The 22,045-nt window shown below is 36.5% G+C and overlaps 1 long non-coding RNA gene across 1 annotated transcript in view; it reads right to left on the minus strand.

The window, feature by feature from the left end:
* The window catches only part of LOC116076861, a 468,358-nt gene that overhangs the window by 118,922 nt on the left and 327,391 nt on the right, over window positions 1–22,045 (minus strand). Inside the window, exon 2 of the long non-coding RNA XR_004113112.1 lies at window positions 17,122–17,266. This is a non-coding gene — a long non-coding RNA (uncharacterized LOC116076861). The remainder of the gene's footprint in view (window positions 1–17,121; window positions 17,267–22,045) is intronic.

The following is a 22,045-nucleotide window of genomic DNA, read 5'->3' on the forward strand; positions in this document are numbered from 1 at the left end:
CCACAGAGACCATCAAAACCAATTGAGTTTGAGGGGTAGGGTGAAACAGAAAGGAGGTTTTTTTATACATGGTTTTACACCTTCCCATTTCTTTAAAATTTAATTTTTATAACATGAACATGAGTATTATGTAGTCACTTAAAATGTATATTGTAATTATTTCAACAAAACTATATACACTTTTTAAAAAACTTCAGGGGTTTGAGATATGGCTTAGCATTTATGAGTGTCACTGCTCTGACAGAAGATTCTAGTTACCTGTAGAAAATCTATATGCTGGTTCACAATCATGTACATCCTTCTTCAGGGCATCTTGCACACTCTTCTGACCTCTGCAGACATCAGATACATAGAAGGCACACATACATACACTCAGGCAAAACTCTCATTCAAGCAGCATGAATACACACACACATACACACACACATACACAAACATACACATACACACACACACACACACATACATATGAAAAAATGCTTCTGTCTGGGAAGTGGCAGCACATGCCTTTTACTCTAGCACTTGGAAAACAGAGGCAAGTAAATCCCTATGAAGTCAAGACCATCTTGATCTAAAGAAAGAGTTGCAGAACTCCCAGAGTTGTTACACAGAAAAACTATCTCAAACAAACACAGAAAGCAACAACAAAACTACCTCCAATTCTAAATTTCCCTTCTAAATGTAGCATTGCTCACATGCTACCTTAGTCCACTGTAGTTTTCCCTGTACTTCACATGAGCAGTTTACGAACTTCATGAATATGTGACTCTCTGTCTATATCCTCACCTGGTAAGAACCTAGTCAAACCAAACAAACAAGTTTTATTAAGATTCTCTCACTTTGGGGACAACTGTAAAAGGAACCCTACAAATTAGTTCCCATTAAAATAAGCAAAGATAATATAATATATATAGAAAACATTTTAAAAACACCCAACCTAACTATATTTGAATTTGATTTACCAACATAGAATCACTGACAAAATATTTGTGGAGAAAATTTTACTTACTTTGGTAAAGCAATGAGTGTTTTTTTTTTTTCTTTTTTAAAGTATACATTATCCCTAGAACTCCACTTTTATTGCTGCTTCAGGAAAATTCCACTATTGACACCAGTGGCCCATGAGTCAGGGCTTCCTCATTCTTTTGTGACCTCCAGAAACAAGTGAACCTAACATAGAGCAGCTATCACTATCATTCCTTACCTCCTGGCAGTCCTAGTCATGAAGCAAACTTGCTGGTTAATACAATTGAATGTTGGGAGCTTTCTATATATACCTAACTTTCCTCATGTGGAATGAAACAAAGATGTAAACCCCATAAAACCATGAATGGTGATTAAACCCAATCATATCATTTACAACCCCCAAAATAACACATCTATTCAAATGAATCAAGCAATTTATAATGGACCACATGCTATTTTTCTAAAGTACAACACAATAAAGTAGATTTATTCTTAATGACTACGAACAATACACGTATCATTGTACCATTTATACACAGATGTATGGGTGCTGATATATAAACAGGTAGAAGGATGGACTAATGAGCTGATACTTCAGTGTCCTATGGATACAAGACAATTTTAACATTCAGTAGAATAACAGTAGTTACCTTTGAAGAAGGGAACCAACTGCTTTGATGATGTTGATAAGACATTTAATTTTCCTGTAAAGTTACAGAAGCCTTTAACCTTCTACCATGTGTATATATCACTATTTCATAAATAATGAAAATAAAGTAATTGTATAATAAAATAGAATTCTTTTTAAGACAGTAAGACTTTCTCTCCCACTTTTAAAATTGATGTTTGGATGTTTTATTTCTGTGAATTACACAAATCTGTTGCCTAGAGTGTGCTGAAGAAGGTTTAGGTCCTTTAGAACTATGAAGTGTCACTATAGAAGGGTGTAAGGTGCCATGTCAGTGTTAGAAATTTAACTCAGGTTCTATGGAATACCAGTTACTACCGTTTAAACGCTGAATCATTACTCTAGCATGCCCTCCCACACATACTTCCAAAGACATGTCCTCCAGAGAAACACGGGACAAAAGGAGAAGCAGAAATGGCCCAGATGAACCCCAGGGATGCTCCAGTACTGAGAGTAGCTCAAGTCAGAGGCCTAGAACCAGACCAAGGAGTCATTGCAATGAACATTTGCAAAAAAAAAAGAAGAGTGGAAAAAAATGGTATATTTTGGGGCATACTATGACACATTACAGCTTCCATAAAAAAATATTGTTTTTCTCTGTAGGAGATGAAGGTTGCAAGGGTGAATGGCAGCTACAAGGGGAGGAGGAAATGAGTGGTATTGGGGTGTTTGATGGGAAATTCACAAAGAGCCAATAAAAACATTAAAAAGGTAGAGATTGCAAACATATGAGTGGATTAAATTGAATAATTAATAGGCTAGCAATGGAAGTTTTAAAAACATAATTATATAGAGAAAATTGTGCAAAATAATAACAAAAATGAAGGATGATATAGAATCCACACATTGTAAGATCTTAGCTTTATTTAGGATAGGATCAAAGTCCTGCTGCATGTTAATGAGTTTTAAGTGCACTAAACATTAAATTAATCCAAAGGGAATAGGAACAATTCAAAAATTCTAACTTGAAAATATCAAGTGATTTATAAATTAATTCTAGGAGAGTACACCACAGAAATGCATAAACATGCACACAAAAGGCTCATACAACACTCACAGTTACTCTGTGTGCACTTCATCAGCAGTGGAAAAGATAATTTGTTAAAAGTTCATATACAATATGCTAGTATGAGAATAAAAGATCTGCGTATTTATGTAAAATATTTCTTCCTAGCCTGCTATTATGCTAAAAAGCCACAAAAGAAAAGCTTGTAAGTAAAACTTGTCTTTGTAAGAGTGTATGAGATTAGTACAGGGGTCCCTTGTGAGTAGGAACCACTGGCTACTCTACTATGTGCAAAGACTTGTAAAGTTAGTGTGAAAAAAGAAAAGGAAAACAAAGAAAAAAAAGAAAAGAAAAGAAAAGGAAGATACTTCTGTTCAGCGTTTAAGGCCCGAGTAGAGGTTCAGGTTTCCCTTAGGAGATAATACTTGTCAAGGTAAACAAAGCATTCCTCATTATAGAAAATGTTTAATTTGAATCTTCATAAGAAAGCATATGGTGTACTCATATTCGGGTAGGATGGAGGCAGTTTGAATAAAAGATAATGGTTGGGAACATGACAAATATAATACTGAAATCAAAAGTCAAATCTATCATTGATTTTTAGACAGTGCCATACATAAATACATGATCAAGCTGCAGACCTAAACGCTGATAAGCATGAACCCAAATCTCTCATAGATAATTTTTAAAATAAATAAAAATATAAAAAAACATGCACCTCACTATCTTCCTTTTAAAAATATATGCAACCAACAGGAAAATAATAAAGAGAATGCTCAATCCTGAATAGCAGCAGAACACAAAAAGAAAAACACAGACTGACTGGTCCGCCCAATAGAAAGCTTTCTCGCTTGACCTAAAGACCACAGTCAGAGTTAAGTAAATATAGCATCTGCTTCAGACAAGCTACAGAAAAATCCAAGTTGGGGAAATGTCCCTTCTTTCCTAACTGTTTTAAGCTAGGAAGTCAGTGATACTGAACATTGCATTGTTGTAGGAGGAGACTGCAGAAACGCAGAGACTGACCTAAGGGGATGTCTCACAAGTGTGACAGGTACAGAGGGGCTTGCACACTAAAAAGACTTGAACACACAGTATGTGTTTAATAACAACTTTAAAATGAACTTAAGCTAGAAGTAATTTAAATTACCCTTAAATGAAGAAGAACATAAATGATAAAGGAGAAGATTCTCAATCAACAAACATGAGACATCTTTAAGGTGAGCTTGCACATCCAAAAAGCCTTCCTAAAATACTGATAGGGGTACAAAGGAGTCTAAATGATCAGAGCAATTGGGAACTTCCTCTTTTAAGACACACTGCACTGAGGATGTCATAAAAACTTTGCAGATTTAGCTCCATATAGAGAAATCATCTCTATATTTCCCTATATTTGGCAAGAAAGAGATGTGGCATTATACTTATATCAGGAATCTTATTTTGGCTGAGAAAGCCTGGTCTTGAGCTATGCTTGCCAAGAGAGTAAAATGATACAAATACGCATCTAAATTATACATACATATGCATAGCTCCACAACCACCTCCACACACCATGTTTGGTGATAAATACACCAAAAGCTGGTGCTGTGCTCTTTAGATCATCGAATGATCCTGTAGCAGAGCTCCAGATGCACTGTACTCCGGGAAAGTACAAGCCCGCAAACATTGGTGTCTTCTCCAGAACCCATTTAATCTGGGTTCAAAGGGATTTAAGGCTCCTGAACTGTTAGGACATGAAGGATGAGAATTCTCTGCCTATGACATGAGTCACAAATCTTGAGCATATGGAAAGGGCTGACCTGCTGCGCTCCACAAATGAGAAATTTGTCTCTCTGGGCTTTTTAGTAGGTGCAGTGTACAGAGATGCTGGGGAGTACAGCTCTAACCAGCAAAGCCTCAAGTGCCGCACAGGTTATTCACAACACCTTGCAATTTAAGTCTGAGTCTGAATCTAATGTGCTGGGAAAGAGGTCAATTGAAGCAAACAGAGGGGAAACGAGCCCACAGCTGTTACTTTTACCATCAAACATCTCAACTAGGCATATTTCAAATGGGAGGCAGGAAAGAGTTAGAGGAAATTGTGTCATTTTCTTCCAAAGAAAACAAAATAAAAATATAGATTTGACAGGCACCAGAATGAGTAAGGTTTTGGGCAATCATGAGCACACAGCAAAGGGATCTGGTTCCTACAAAAGAGGGTTAACTGATTTTATTTTATTTTTTTTTTTATTTTATATTGTTAAAAAGTACACATGACTAAAAGTCAAACAGGTGATACTTAACTCACTGTTCTGTGTTTTTCTTTTCTGGGGGATTTTTAATGTTATGGGTGGTTTATGTTCTTTGTCTCTTTGTAAACTCTGAGCGATTCTAGTCTTCTTAAATGGTGCCATGTTTACATTAGTAGCACCTGGAATTAACTTCATCAGGTGATACTTGTTGCCTTATTAGGTAACAGTGGAAATAATTTGGCCTTTTAATTGCTCTCAGGAAGAAGAGGAAACACCTGCACTCTCAGTCATTGCTCATCTCAAAGGCAGCTTTATGGGAGTCTTCATAAATGCACCATTCTTAAGCCTCCTTGGATCAATAATTACAGTCTTTAAATTCCACTCCTTAGAATGAGTACTCCTCCCTTTCTCATAAAGTTATCTCTCACACATCCCTCTGAAATATATATCTAAATGAAATAATAGGACAGTGTAAACCGCTTTCTCTATTGGTGACACACAGGTCTGGCTTTCAGGATAGGGATGAGGTAGAACATGAAGACGGGACTGATGATAGTGATTAAAATACCAGCTTTGACAAGGCAATAACTATAAAATCTTGCTGCCAGTAATAATCTCTACAGTACAACTGCAATACCAGTGCACCATATGTCAGAGCATAGCAATCTAGTTCTCCAAGTGTCACTTACTTAAGCAAGTTCTGGAGAACCTCTCATTATCTTTAAATAGAGAAAGAGGACACATTTCCTTTGCCATACTACATTCATCACTCTAGGTCTAGCTTTTGGTTTACTTAATTTATTTTCATGAAAGGCATTATATAAACGTCAAGCTATTGGACCAGACCTGAAATTGACATATCTTATTAATGGATTTTGGATTATTTATTTTTCTCATCCTGCATACTTGTAAAGATGTAGAATTTTTGTGTAATCATGTTTATTTTAAACAGCAAAATGTTTCTGGAATGTGTTAAGAATTGCTCAAACCTTCACACACACACACACACACACACACACGAGTGTGTGTGAGTCTTTTCACAAATACAAGAATAACTCAGTTCCTACAGCTATTCTAACAGAGGAGATATCAAGACAACAGTTACAAGGCAAAGCATCAATTAGGTAAAGAATCTGTAGGACTCAGTCATAAAGGTAACTTGACTTATAAGTAATGCTGGAGAATGGCAGTAGGGGAATTTTATACTATAGCTAAGAAATGAAGAGTATGTAGTGTATTCTAGGCTCTACATTTGCAAAACAAACCCCATTGACAAAAGTAAGTTGAGAAGGAATGTGCAAGGGAAAGAATCATTTCCCATAGCAAATATTTTTTGGAGATATTGTGTGGATGCTATTACATAGATTATGTAATAGCTTGTGCACTTTTATTGCCTTGGAACACTTTGCTTTATTTTTGGTTTATATCTCAGAAGCACAAAGTATTGGAGAGAGAAGTGGTATGAGATTTGAGGTTCTGTGACTCAGTTTTCCAGTCAAATAAAAACACCAACTCAGAAGCTACAATGATGGTTAAATGGCATTTATAAAATTCTTAGCATAGGTCCTGCATCATGACAGTTGAAATGTACACGGTTACTATTATTGTTGCATTGTTATTATTAATAGCAGTTAATAACAGTCACTATCTTGGTGATATTCTGCCATTTAATACACTCTGAAGAATGCAGTCTTCGACACTAGTTTCCTTAGGCCAGGAAGAGGAGTTGAGATCATGTGTTATACAACCTTGGCACAGACTTGTCTGGTGCAGAGTCAATTTAGCTACTTGTAATGAGAATAAAATCCTTTGTCAGATAAGACTTCTCATTAAAATAAAGGAATTAATCTGGCCAAGGAAAGGGAATTTGCTTGTGTTTTTCAAGCTCTTCACAAATTCTATCAAACTCAATTCTATTTTCCCTGACTACATCCAGATAATCTCCAATTGCCCATATCTTATGTGGAGCTTTCTCAGGATTTAATAGGAAGATCAAAAGCACTTATATTATGTCATCAAAATGGGTGTAAGTGTTTCTGCTGAAGTATGAGGTAAAGTGTAATCAGAGCATGGGGAGGAGACAGGCAGCATGTTCTTCCCTGTGCACTCCAACAGCAAGGTGGTATTTCAAACTTCCCAGCAGATGGGGGAAAAACACATGACAGCTTGTTAGAAAAGTCCCAGACTGCTAAGTCCATCACAGTTCCCTGTTTTCTTTCTTCACCAACTCCTTACTCCTTATCCTATTGTATAACTTAACAACTGTCTCCCCTGGCAACAACAAGCCCAAGGACCACAGAAATGTATCTAGTTTTCACTCTCACTCTTTAGAGGCTTGAGCAGGTCTTGAAGAATAAGCCAAGAGGTTTCCCCAAATGAGAAGGCAGCAGATCACTTTCAGCCACTCTGCAGGATAGCATCATTTTCCAGTGAAACTCAATGAACATGAGACACCTGTTCTTTTGTTTCAATATTTGATGTCACAGGTAGAGAAGACATTCTAATGCTATGAGTGGTGTAGGTCCTGATGTACATTCAAATACACATACATCACCAAAGACTTAAGAGAAAGGGATAGAAGGAGAAATGGTTTTAGAAGCAGGAAATAAAATGTGCATTATTTAGTTTTTACACACATTAGTTACCCAAAGTCAGAATTACTAAGGTGCGCATGAAATCGGGTTTTATATTCCTCTATCACTCACTCTTGTTCAGAGTAAGCCAGTGGTGTTCCCATGGAGATAACTCACACTGTTCACTTAGGGTTCCTCCTCTAATTAATGATTAATGCCGTCTCCTAATTACAGAGAGTAGCAGGTTCAATCATGTAAAGGATGGTCGGAATCTTTGAATTCCTGTGGCTTTCTTTTCTGTCGGTTACTAATTTGTGGGGCTAATACTCCATGTGAACTTACCTTGTCGGAACAGAGAAAAAAAATCCCAAGACAAGGAATATAGGAAATTTGGAAAAGATATGCTAAGGTAATATGCAGGTGATCATGTGACAGACCAAGGGATCACAGGGCAATTTTCCTGGTAAATTTCTAAAAAGTTTGGACTATTAAATGAATATTTGAGGGAGACTGAGAAGTAGTGATTTTGATGTTTGAGTTTCTTATAAAAGGGTTAGAAATCTTACAGGTTTCTCTCTGTTTTGCTAAAGGGATTGCGACATTCCTGAGGAAGAATGCTTGCTATCTGCTTTACTAGACCCTCTATGACTACAATATTCTTTACCATCCTAATGCAAGGGTATTTGATGTATCTGAGTGGCTTCAGAAAGGCTTTGATTCTGATTTCTTGAACTAATTAGTAAAATCCAATTATTGACTATTAAGCTGTAAATTAACCCAAGAAAGTTTATTCAGGTATACTGTGCTGTTCCTGTCACTGAGAAAACAAGAGTTTGGGAGTTTCTTTTCTCAAGGATTTTTTTTTTCTCTATCTAGTGAGGTCATTAGAAATATTTCAGTGGGTCTTCATTTTCTTTGCATCGTATAGATTTCTTCAGCTCATAGAAATTCTGTCAAGTCAGGTATGTTCATGTAGTTGCTAATCACCCAGGTTTAGAACAAATATACAAAGTAGATGTGTTGCCAAATCTGGGAGGACCTACTCATTGAAGAAGATCAGTTTCAATATTTGCTGCTTAGTTCCGTGGTGTGGTGAGGGCAGTTGACCATAGACATGTAAATGTAATAGGAGCTATGGTTCAGAAGAAAACAGCTGAGGTGCTATCCAAAGGTGAGGACATGGAAGATAGGCAGATAGGACTGACATTTACTAGGCTGGATGATGAAGAATCCTAATGCTTTCCTGTAGATTTCAGAAGAACAGCTTTGTGTAAGTATCTCTTCCTCCCTGTGATAAGCTGGCACCTGTGGAAGGCACAGATGTTGAACAATGCTCTGGTAGTTCATCCAGAGCACCAACATTTGCATAGCATTAACCAAGAGTCATCACTTGGCCAAACTCTAAGCCCTTTTAAAAATCAGACCCAGTCTTTGGGCTCCGTGTTTGCAGAGCAGTTTTAACAAATATCCCGAGCTTGCCTTGTGGAATCCTGTACCTTCCATTTCTTACTGCCCTTGATATTTGAACAACCTTTTCATGCCTGCCATCTTCTAGCTTGTTCGAACCACATTGGCCTCTCTGAGCAGGAATCCTGTCATGTCATGTTAAAAAGAATTGCCATACTTTTAGCAGGCTTCCATTCCCTACACATAGTCTCCTCTATGCCTGCTTTTCAGATATTAGTTTCCCTGTTCCCTTGATATATATATATAGATAGATAGATAGATAGATAGATATATAAAAGCTCCCTTTTCCAGGAGCTTTATAACCATTCTTATTACCTTAACTAAGATACATTGCCTTTGGAAGAATGTCTTTTTTTTTTTTTAACTTTAGGATATAGTGGTAGTTAACAACTCCAAAGAACAGTAAAACTTAAACATCTACATTATCACTGGCTGGAAATTAGAACAAATAAATATGCTGGTTATTCTAATATAGAAAATGCTGTCCTAATGTTTGGACATTTAGTTAAGGCATTTTTTGTCTTTCTAACAAAGCTATTGTAAACACATCATATAAAATTCTACTGCAAGGCTCCATTATGTCCTAACAGTCTGTTACATACTGTTCATTATGTCTCTGTATATTTTTCTTAATTTAAACTTAACATGCTTTCTATAATTAACTTAAATGTGCATCAATGTTTACTTATGAAAAATTTCAAGTTATGAAGAAAACAGAGAAAACATTAGGTGTATTAATCTCTGTGACACACTAGGTCCTTTCTAATTCAGCTAAGTCATGGCTTATTATTTCTTCATGATGCTTTTGCAAACAGTTCATAGAGATTTGGTTGATTTCCCTTATTGTATTTTAAGAATAGTTTATGCTACTACATAATATCTCCACTACTGCTCCTATTTCCAGACATGCTTAGCATCAAATATGATATCCGAAACTTTGAGCTGATTTATTTCAAGTATTTTGTGTAAAGACATTGGAAACTTATATAGATTGTCATTGTAATATTAAGCACCATTCATAATGAATATCAAAGAGTTTTATTTAATGGATCATAATAAAAAGTATTCTAATCTTAACAAATAAAAGAATGAGCCTACATATACTTTGAAGCAACATTTCCTAATAAAAGACAAACAGGTTCATAGGTCTGCATGGTAAACAATAATTTTTATGCTTAACTGTCATGTAAACATTTATATCTATTGATATACACATATAATAGAGTATACATATCTAATAGAATTATAACAGTGGATATTTATAAATTTAAGAATACAGTGTTCACAGTAATTTAATAGGCCACAAAATTGAAAATTCTCAGGAAATTCATTTTATAAACATTCTGTAAAGTCTTTCTTAATTCTTATGTAATTGATAATAAAGTGAATAACCAATTATTTTACCTAATTTGTAGGTAAACATTTCCTAAATTATTGAATAACTTAAAAACTGTTTTCACTAGGCAGTGGTGGTGCATGCCTTTAATCCTAGCACTTGGAAGGCAGAGGGCAGGTGGATTTCTGAGTTCGAGTCCAGCCTGGTCTACAGAGTGAGTTCCAGGACAGCCAGGGCTACACAGAGAAACCCTGTCTCAAAAAAACAAACAAACAAAAAGAAATATTTTCATTCCCATTTTCCAAGACATTAAGAGAAGTGACTTCTAAGTGTACTTTGCAGAAGAAACATTCAAAATAGTATTTTAGAGCAAAGCATAAAGAAAATTAAGGACAATGCGGGTGTTTATTCAATCAATTACCTCGTAGCTTTATTTTCTTTTAACAGAGTGCTTGAGAATGTTGATCACTTTACCTTCAATACTGTATCCACAATGCTAAAATGTCATTGTGAATATTTTAGTCATTCAAAGAGTGTTGAATGACTAATTACAGTACAGTAAGAATGTGTTTTGTTTTGTGTACTTTCTTTGGCTTAGCTGTTGTTACTCCTGTTTTAGTTGCTACTTCTGTTCCAGGATAGAATCTTCTGCACTGATGGCAATATAAGACTTTCTCCAGACCCATAAGCATCATTAAATGTCAATATTCCCAGGCTGTGATAAAAGGTAACTACTTAAATTGTCTCCCCATTGCTGTCTAAAACCATCTAGGTTGGTTCAAGGCTCAGGCTGCTGGTTAAACTTTACTGTATACCATTACAACTTCCTAGAATTTATTCTTTCACATTCTAATTCCCAAAGAATAAAGCTGGTCACTGTGAGTATAAGAATTTGTGTTTTATACAAGGGTTCTATGCAGTTTTGGGCTCCTATTAGTGGACTGCATAAGAAAACTTGTATATGTCTACCTTTGGACTCTACCTCTGTGACATTATCCTCAAGTGTTTCCCAAGGTCAGATTTAAAGACACTTACTTTGCTTTAATAAATAATGAGGAAATTACTCATAGAAAATACTGGAAGGAAACCTTCATAACATATGCTGAATATATTCAAAATATTGTGTTATTAAATATGTTTTAACATGTTTAAAAACACCTATCACTTATTCATTATCTGAGATGAAAATAAATTCCAAGACATAAATAAATATAACCATTAACTACCATTGCTATATATTTCTTGGCCATGAGCTCATAAGATCAGTTTGTGAAAATTACTCAGAAAGCTGCTTCAAAATCCACAAAAGTGTGCACTTTACTGGAATGGTGGGTTGAAAAAGAAAACCTCTTGTGTTAATTCTGGAAGTGTTTTCTATATATATGAAATTTATGTCCCTTTGCTCCTCAGCCAAATTGGAAGCTACATCCATATGTGGCAAGAAGAGGTCATCTTCAGGACGTAAATTAATATAATAAAACCATTGGACTGCTCTCCACCTGGTCTTTCCTCCATCTTGTTGTACATTTATAGCCAAACTAATAATATAAATTATAATTCCTGTGCCCATAGTACTATGGAGTAATTTTTAGAACTGATGGCTTCATAGAGACACGCACGGAGGAGGTGTGTTATACCTCAATAGCAAGATGTCTGTTTTGATTGGTGTTTCTCAGTTCCTGTCACTCCTTCTCCCTGCTTTTGTTCCTGCCTCTCTTTTCCTTTCTGGATTTTATGAATCCTTTCTTCATAAGCCATTCTTTGGCCCATCCAGATCTTGACAAACCATTCTTCTGTATAATAATTGAATCTTCAGACTGACATATCATCCACTCCCATCCTCCCAAGAACAAAGCCACTATTCTCCTGATACACCCTCCTCTTCACAAATGAAGGATAAATGCACATTTTTTTTGTTCTTGTCATTTCACTAAATTAGACTCAACCACAGCATTTGCCTGTCTTGAATGCAATATAGTCACCTATGCTAGTATTTGTTTTTAAAGGAGAATGTATGAAGAGAAGAGGCGACAAAGTAAAAGAGTACAAAAATTAGGAAGCCAAAAGAACGACTTCTAAAGCAACTGAATTCCATTACCACTGGGTTGTCACTTTATTATATTCTTTAAGCTACAGTTTCACATATCAAAAACAGACTTGCAACAAAAAATAAAATGGATGAATTTGAAAATAAAATAATAGCCAGTATAATAGTATAACATTTTAATGAAACAGAAACATATTCTTTAATCAGTTATGACTTTTAACTAAAACAACACAATATCTGGGGTCTGCCTGATCACTAAGTAGATAAATTCTCCTTTTCCTAACCCTGAAGACCTGGGATACATAGAGAAAAGAGAGAACAGGAAAATATACACACACACTCACACTCACACATACACACACACTTACATAAAAAAATGAGATTTTTTAAAAGTACAAATTATACCAAGGTCTAGTAAGACAAAGCAGTTCCCTAATCTGTGTTTTTAGGAACCTTCTTTTTCATCTCATTTGAAGCTACACTCATGTGTAGCTCGAAGCTGTAGTGCCACACTGACACATATTACATTTCTTTCTTCCTTCTTTGAACTCTCCTTAAAACAGGTGTGCTTGTTTTTATGTATCATGTTTCTCAAGAAAGTAGAGATAAGTTTTATAACATCTGAGTGCTGTTTTACTCTGTATGTGAATATTGATCATCCTTTATCCTGCTAAGATTTTTTTTTGTCAGTTTTAAATGAATGCTGCTTCTGAGAAGACAGCCCCTGAGTTGAGGAAACACTCCCATAATATTGGCATACAGTATACTTTATGTGGCATTTTCCATTGTTGGTTTATATGGGAAGGCCTAAGTCACTCTGGACAAGCCATTCCCAGGAGGTAGTTTGGGTTGAATAAGCAAATAGAAACTATGGGGAGCAAGACAGTGAGCAGCATCCCTTGATGTTTCTTTTTCCTTCAGTTCCTACCTCCAGTTACAGCCTTGAGTACGAGCCGGTCTCTACTCAATGATGTGCTGCAACCTGAACTATACCCCAATAAATCATTTCCTCCCATAATTCCTTTTGGCCATGGCGTTTATCAAAGCAAAAAGAAAGCAAGCAAGGACACCCTTGTCTCCAGTTCATACATGCTAAGATTACAGGATATATATTATCATGACTAATTTTGTATCAATTTTATTTTAAATAATTGAGGTTAAAAAAAAACACAAACAGAAGAGTATCAGGATACATACCAATATGAAGAATCTTTATTATAAATGCACTGGGCAGTGACCAAACACTTGCTTCTTAGGTTCAGACATAAACATTAATTTTTCAAGGAGAGGTCAGGTTTTTAAGAAGACGATTTGAGTAAGAAAATTTGCCCCTTGTGTCTTCATTTAGACTTTCTATCAAGCAGTGTCAGAAACAGAAAATAGTATTTAATTACTAGATTGCATATCCTAATATATATTTATCACACCCCAAATACTCATTCTTTTTCTCTTTTAAAAATGCATAGTAATTTATATGCAAAAGATATGTTGATCTGCATCATCTTTCAAAGTTTTAATATGTCAAGTTGGGGTGCTGGTCAACATCATTTCGTTGTCAGCAATGAATCTGCTCACAATAGGAATCCATTACAGGAATATTTTAACACACGCAGTGCAACACAACCTTTACTCCCCATGTCAGACTAAGGCAAGCCTGGCGCTGAATCCTATGTAATAATGATTTTGCTGCTGGAAACCATTTTCAGCTATATTTTGTAAAGATAAAAAGGCCATAGTATGATATCTTGAAAAGCATCCAGGAAACTTCCAGAAGAAATTTTGAAAATGAAGGGGTAAACTGAAGAGGTTTTCCCAAATTACTAGATGTGTTCATTTGGAGAGGCAGAGTAGGCATTGCAGAATGAAACTGTGAAGTTGAAGGGTTTTAATCAACACAGGAGAAGTGAGGACTCATGCAGCTGAAGGCGGTTCTGCTAAGCATCTCCTGCAGTAATTGTTATTTTAATTGACTGAAATATACTATAAGGCCCTGAGGCCAGTGATGAAACTGGAGGTAGGTGGCTTTCTTCCCTTCAGGAAAGAGAACCACTAGAAAGTTTCACCTTTGATTCTTTTTTTTTTTTAAGGAATATTGTGACTCATTTTATATACACCCCATTCTATCATACTACATGTAAGACCTGTTTTCTTGTTATTGGATAGAGAAGTGTCTTTTGGAGAGGGTTTCCTTTCTAATGAGGAATTTCATACCTACTAACAATGGCATCTAAACCACAGCTCTTGCTTTTATAACTCTACCAAGACTAGAGAACTTCCAGTCTTTTTGTTTTGTTACAAGTCCTAATTAACATAAAGGATGGGTATTACAAACAACTGTGGATATATACTTAAAAATTGCAGTGAACTGAGCAGTTAAAATGGCTCAGAGTGTGAGGATACTTGCCACCACCTGATTTTGATAATGAGGACCAAAAAGAGAGAACAATCCATAAGTTGTCCTCTGACCTCCACATGCATGCAGTGCCATGTATCGACCCGCATAATTACACAAACACCTATACTCTCCCATACATATGAATGCACAATTATTTTAATTGAAATAATTTTTTTCACTATATACTCAACTATATCTGGTCTAACACCCCACAGTCATAGTCTCCGGTTTCAGACTTTATGCACCTCAAATTTAAAATTAAGGTAATGGGATGCATCTAAAATTTTATGAACTGGTAGAAGCAATAGATGTGCTGTTTAAGGAATCCAATTAGTTTACTTGGGTGTGGGCTGAACTTGAGTTCAACGGTGTAGAGCAAGAGCCTAGCTCAGAATGAAATGTTTTAGTTTAGACTGTGAAAGACTGAAAACTGCCGAGTGATGGTAGGCCTCTGTAGTGGAGGTTAAAAGCCTCCATCTAACTAATGCAATGCAGATAAAGTGGAAGTGAGAGGGAATATCACTCTAATGACCTAAATCCTGTAAGAAGGAGAGGCCCGTAAAACCCAAGAAGCAAAGGAATGCTGAAAGATGGTTAAGTCATGTCAAGGTATAGCTCATTAATGAATAAGTAATAATAATAATACTAATAATAATAATAGTTATTATTATTATTATTTATCTGGAGATCAACTTGCCTTATAGAGAAAGGCAAAGTAATAGAAGGCAGTGAAGGGTATACACTCACCTTCTAGTTGTTAAAGCATATTCTGCAACCTACTGTGTATAATGAAAACTTACATTTTTCTGTTTTATACTAATTTCGTCTGCGATTGAAGCAGTCCATCCAGGAAGAAAATTCATTATGGCAGAAAGTAAAGAACTCAGAACAGCTTCAGAAAGTCTCTGAAATTGACCAGATTCACTAGAGTCGTCCCTCCCCAAGAGTAAACAATAAAATGTGATCGGGAATGCTTACTCTCAGACATACCCAGTTCCCTGGAATAAGCAACGACAAGTTACTAGGAAGAGTCCCAGACAAGCAAACCTCCAGAAACAAATGGAGACCAGTCTAATTGCCTTAGGAAACAAAGCCAGCTGAGATGTCGGGAAGGAACTGAGAACAAGGGGGGCCACCAGGAAAGAGCAGGCTTCGTCCCACCGAGCTGCCCACTGAGCTGCCCACCGAGCTGCCCACCGAGCTGCCCACAGGCTGTGCAGGCTGGTCCAGGTTTGCTGTGATGATGCATGCTGGGGTATGTTTGAGTGGTGCAGCTCTGAGGCACTTTTGCTTCCCTTCACCCCTAATACTATATGTAACTCTAGTAAAACCTGTTGGCTCAACAAATTGGTCTTTCATGGTATCTGTACCTTCATCTGTTGTGAGTTTCCTCTCTGAGGTAAGTAAATTGTGTGTGTGTGTGTGTGTGTGTGTGTGTGTGTGTGTGTGTGGTGTTTTACATCTCCCCAGAATGTTTACCATGTAACACTATTATTAATACTGGAAATTCTTCCTTTAAAATGATATGTACTGTACCAAGGGTGAATATACAAATAATACGCTCATGTTGTTAAGTTCTGCAGTCTCAAGCTCTGTGACTGGACACTGTGGGCCTGAACAAACCTGACCTGTGACTCATCGTTGTTCCCATCCTGTAAAAGCTTTGCAATTGCCTCCTGTGCAGCATCTTTTCATAAAGGCATGAATTGTGTTTGTCCCTACACCTCCTTAGGGATTCTTGTACATCCCGGAGGCTTACTTTCTCATTCAATAGACTCTAAGTCTCATTTCTTTGAAAGATCATAAAACTCTAACTTTTGCCAATTTTCAAAATGTCAGGAAATATTCAAGAAGGGGTGACCATACAATAACATGAACATTAGCATAGGAAAACAGCTACACCCCTAACATAGATAAACTCAGAAGCAAATCTCCCTCGTGAGCCAAAGCATGAAAAGAAACAACCTACCTAACTTTAGGTGAGATGTCAGCAGCAAATAATAACTGTTGCTATCTATTTTGAATTGGCTTAAATCCCTGTGCTTCATGTTTCATAAAGGGATTCTGTCACCTGTTTTAGGAATCAGAATTTTGACATCCAAAAATTCAGTGGCTAAAGCCAAAGAGTTGACCCAGTAGGTAGAATCACAGTACACCATTTAAAGGGAGCTATACTTGGAAGGTTGAGAAGATTAGAAATTGCCTGTGGAATAAGAAACCACCCGCAGAAGACAGCCGCGATAAGTACTCACTTAATACTAATACATTATTTTGATTTAGATGGCTATGGGTAAGTCCTCTCCTCAAAACGGCAGTTGAGTATGGTTTTACATTATACAGATGAGCAAAAATGAAACATTCCTATGAAAGACCTATGCCTAAAAAATTTTACATGTGAGTTGAAGGACCTACCTGTGATGAAGAACACGTTTTCTTGTGACTGGAACCAAGATGTCCTGCAGTCCAGGGTTGCTTAAATTTCTTCAGGACTCATGCCTGCTATTTTCTTATCTAAGTATTTTCACCATTCAGCCCGTAATGACAGTGTTCTTAGGACCTAAGAAGAGAGAAAGGGGGACATGTTTATGTTTTAAAGCCTGCTGAGTTACAGCAAAGTCACCTTCCACTTATTTCAGATCTGATGTGCTCAGGAATATAAAACAGAAGCCTCTTGTTCTAACAGTCAACTTACAGACGATGGCGACAGGGCACACTTGAGTTACACCAAAGGGAATAAAAAAAAAAGGCATAGACTCTCACTGTAGGCAAGGACAGGTTGAATGTCATTTTTGAGAATCTCTGTGACCGAAGTGTTGCTACGTTTCTGTTTGAGAAAGTTCTGTTGGGTGTGAGGGAAGTGGGAGAAGCTGAGTAATGTCACTGGATGCATCGGGAGGAGGGCTAGCTCTATGTGGTTACAAAGACGGAGAGAGCAGAAGCATGCTTGTCTTGAATTTGCAGTGCATCTAGGCACAACATCAGATACACATAAGCATGGAACTTCTGCAGAATGGGAGAAATGTCACAGTGATGTTCAAGGCTGTGGGGAAGCTCTCTCTCAACGTGGCAAAGGTTTAAAATGCCAAGATGTACAATATGCCCTGTGGCATAGAAATGACCCCCAAAGGATGATAAGCAGTGGCACTATTAGGAGGTCTGATCACATTGCAGGAAGTGTCATACCTCAGTGGGTTTTGAGGTTTCAAATGCTCAAGTCAGGGCCACAGTCACTTGCTCTTCCTACTTCCTGCCTGTCCAGATGTAATATTCTCAGCTACCTCTCTAGTACAGTGTTGGCCTGCATGCGACCATGTTTCTGCCATAATAATACAGATAATGTACTAAACCTCTGAAACAGGAAGGCAACCCAATAAAATGTTTTCCTTCATTAAGAGTTGCCATGACTGTAGCATTTCTTCACAGTAGTAGAAACACTAAGAAACTTCCTAGTCAGAGAACAGAAGGAAAGATAGTGATTAGCAAGCTAGAACATTGATAGCTAGCTATTGAAAAGAGGTTACAGGAAGGTAGGGTGCAAGATCTTAAAGGATCCAATTCTGCAACACTGAAAAAACTTGCATATTTTCTTTCTGTTTTATTAAGTAGAAGTTACCTTAATGAGCATATCACAAACAGATTGGATAATCAAAGCAATGAATAGAGGAAACGTAGTTATTCCCTCTTGGATACCATAGGGCATCTTACTGAAATGTCTCTTCTAACTAATTTTTAATTTGCACAAAGCTACTTTTAAAGTGTTTCAGTTTAATGTAATTTTTGTAATCCAATGACTGGATATAATATATGTCATTTTTAAAATGCCAGTTTTTAGTTTGGATGTATTTCTTTGTTGATAACTTCATGGGTGGGTACACAATGCATTTCATTTATTCTCATACTGCACCTTCTCTTACCTTCTTGATAACCCGTCTCACCCTTTATTCCCAACAGGTGACTTGATCATACCCATGTCTTTTTAGTTTGTCTTTAACTTACTGTTTATATCCAAGTGCATGTACTTATCCCAGCAGTCTCAACTACAGGAGTGAAACTGACCCATCCCCAGAACCCACAAATGTTCAATAGGTCCGCAGAAGGCTCAGGGCTTCTCATGCTTTTTTTCCAATCTCTGAATGTTGCCAGACCTCTTCTGGCTCAGTGGAGGTAACTGAGACATCATGAATGCTCTGGCTCTATCATGGCCGGGAGGTGGCAATTCATAGTCCTTCCTCTCTTCTGGTTCTTTGATTCTTTTCCCCTGCCTTTTCTTCATCCTAAAGAGTTTTAGGGAGTGGTATAAATATCCTGCTTAGGACTAAGCACTGTGACATCAATTATTCTCCATGTGTTGTGCACACCTCAGTTCTGCATTTACTACTGCTCAAAAGGGGTGATACCCTGCACTGCTTGATAATGTTCTTCCTAAGAGCCATGGTTCAATAAACAAAAATCCTTGTACCACCAGATGTGGAATCTACCTTATGAGCACTTGGTCAAGGAAGTGCTAGAGACCTCCCACCCCACCCCAAGTAATACAGGCTCTTGCTATCCCACTTGTTTGTACACCGGCTTGAAAACATACTTCTAACTGAACAAAGAACAGACTTGCCTTAGGATCAGCTAAGCTGGAATGCTAATAAGATGGTCCATTTTCAAATGGACCAGTTTGTGTCCACAGAATAATATATATGAGATATATATGCACAAGCATAAATATTCATACACATATGTGTGTATGTATTATCATTTTTCCTCTCTCTCTCCATTTTTACTATTCCATAAAACTAACCTGGCAAACCAGCATTTTAAGAAAGCTCTAATATGCTAATTTTTTGAAAAATACATTACTTTTTCATCTATTGAGCATATGAAATAGCCATTTTAAAATTATTTTTAAAAGTATTTCCTAGGAGTAAAATCCATTGGATCTGAAGTTTTTAAGGATAGCCAATCAAATATATCAAGCTCTTCGCTGGTTTGAAAAATTGATTTAAATGATCTGCTACATAAATTGGGTGTTTTAACTAGCTTTCTACAAAAAGAGAGAAGAAAGAGAAGACTTTTTTTATAGTCTTTTGCATATCTGCAACTATTCAGATGACAGTTCTATCATAGAGAAGGGATAGCAGTAGAGAGAGAGAGAGAGAGAAAGAAAGAGAGAGAGAGACAGACAGAGAGACAGAGAGACAGAGAGACAGAGAGACAGAGAGATACAGAGTCCCTGGGTGCCTGTGTGGGTCTGCTTCTCACCCTGATGTTTCAGACATGGTATGAAATTGTCTTATTCTTTAAATAGAAGACAGAAGGAAGTGATAGGGATGAGTTACTGCAGGTGTTGGACATAAGAGGACAGTGTACTCATTTGTACTCATTTGTAGGATGAATTGCTGATTCCATTGATCAGGTTTATTCTCACAAATGAACTTTCTACATTAGTTTTATGCTACTCATCCAAACTCTTGGATTGATCTTAGTTACATGTCTTTCAATACAGAATGTTGTTATGAAAACAGATATGCTGGAGTCATACAATAGCTCTGCATAAGAGAACCAAAAATAGTACAGTTCTGGAATTGCATGTACAAAGTTAGACATCGGTCTTGAAACTTTAGTATATGATAAGGCATAGAAATTGGATTGCATTCTTTCATGCTTCTAAAGTCTGATTATATTATGCTAAATTTTAAATGTTATTACTAATCATCTGTTAAGTTAGAGTCATATGCTATAGGATCTGGATGTGAAAGAAAACTTTCCACTTCTCTTTGGATAAAAGCAAGGAAATTAATTTAGTTCAACAATAACATGTTTTTGAAAGTTCTTCATTTATTGTTATAATTTTAGCAATCAGTATTACAAGCTTCTGCCCAAATGTTCAGATATGATAGAAGAAAAAAATGATGAACTGTAATGTGGCAGAAGGGAGAAGAGCTGGTTAATGTCTTTTGATATTAAGAGTGCTTAGTCACAAAGAGCCTTAAAGAATACAGACAGTGTTCTAAGGAGAAGGGGAAGGCAACATCAGTTCCTGATGTGATTCATGATAGGAATGGTTCTGCTTCAAACATACCCAATAGAACTTAGAAACATATTAGATGAATATTTTATCCATTTTAAAAATAAATGGTTACAGAAATTCTGTGAGATAGTGGTTACTGAGAGTATACACTCACATCTAAGAAACCATCATCCACCTGGTTTGGAAATATAAACAGTTAACAAGTGTAACAATGTAAGCAATTATCAAGTAAATGACATACTGTAGAAGTATCTGTGAAGGTACGAAATGGAGAACTAAAGTACAGGGAATGGTAGGGCATGTGAGTAACTGGAGAGAGCAGGTGGGCCCGGAAAGGTCTATGGTGGGGGTGGGTAATAAGGAAATGTCAACAATGGGTCTTTCAAGGCAAAAGAAATAGAAAAGCACAAAATTCCTCAAAACCAAGAAGGATTAGACTCATTTTCAAGAGTAACTAAGGATGATGATTCCATCCGGGAAAACAAAAGAATGTATGGACAGTAAGGCTGCAAGGGTAGTTGCAAGACCCTGAATCCCCGTATCTCTGTAGTAGTAGAATGGATGCCATTATATATTCCTCAAGAAACCATTTGTATTTTATGAGGAAGAACTTCCTGAATATTGGAAGCTCAATTATGTTTGAATGATGCACAAGACTTATATGATGAAAGAGGAGGATAACAGGAGGGACTCAATGGGAAACATTTAAAACAGCCAGCATGGGGTGGTATTCTATTTAATGATACCATTAAGAACTACTGGAACTGTTTGCAATGATCACCTTTTCATAATATATCATTAAATATTTCAATGTATCACTAAATATTTCCAACTCACATTTACCATATTTCTTATCATTTCTGCCATATACTTGAGCAGTTAATTTCACACTGATTGGTATTTTCTGTTTTACAAGATATTTTATTTCCCAACCCTATTGAGAACATTTCGAGGGCAAGGTCAGACAGATATAGTTTTGTATTTTTCATATAGTTCAACACATTTTATATGTGATGTAGATTGGTGATAGTAATTACTAATGCTAATCATATGGACTGCTCTAACAGTTTTGAATGCATAATTTAATTTAATCCTTAAAACAAACCCACGCAGAGAGCTTCATTTTTAGTTTCTGGATAGGAAAACCTAAATTTCTCCAAACCAAGTGACTTATTCAGAATGTATTTATTTCCAAATATTATTGCAGAAATGAAAGCCTTGAATCTGGTTGAGAAGTGTATTAGTTAATGGTTTGGTTGAGAAGTGTATTAGTTAAGGGTTTGGTTGAGAAGTGTATTAGTTAAGGGTTTGGTTGAG

The sequence above is a fragment of the Mastomys coucha genome, unplaced genomic scaffold (genome assembly GCF_008632895.1).
Source record: "Mastomys coucha isolate ucsf_1 unplaced genomic scaffold, UCSF_Mcou_1 pScaffold5, whole genome shotgun sequence".
NCBI lineage: Eukaryota > Metazoa > Chordata > Mammalia > Rodentia > Muridae > Mastomys > Mastomys coucha.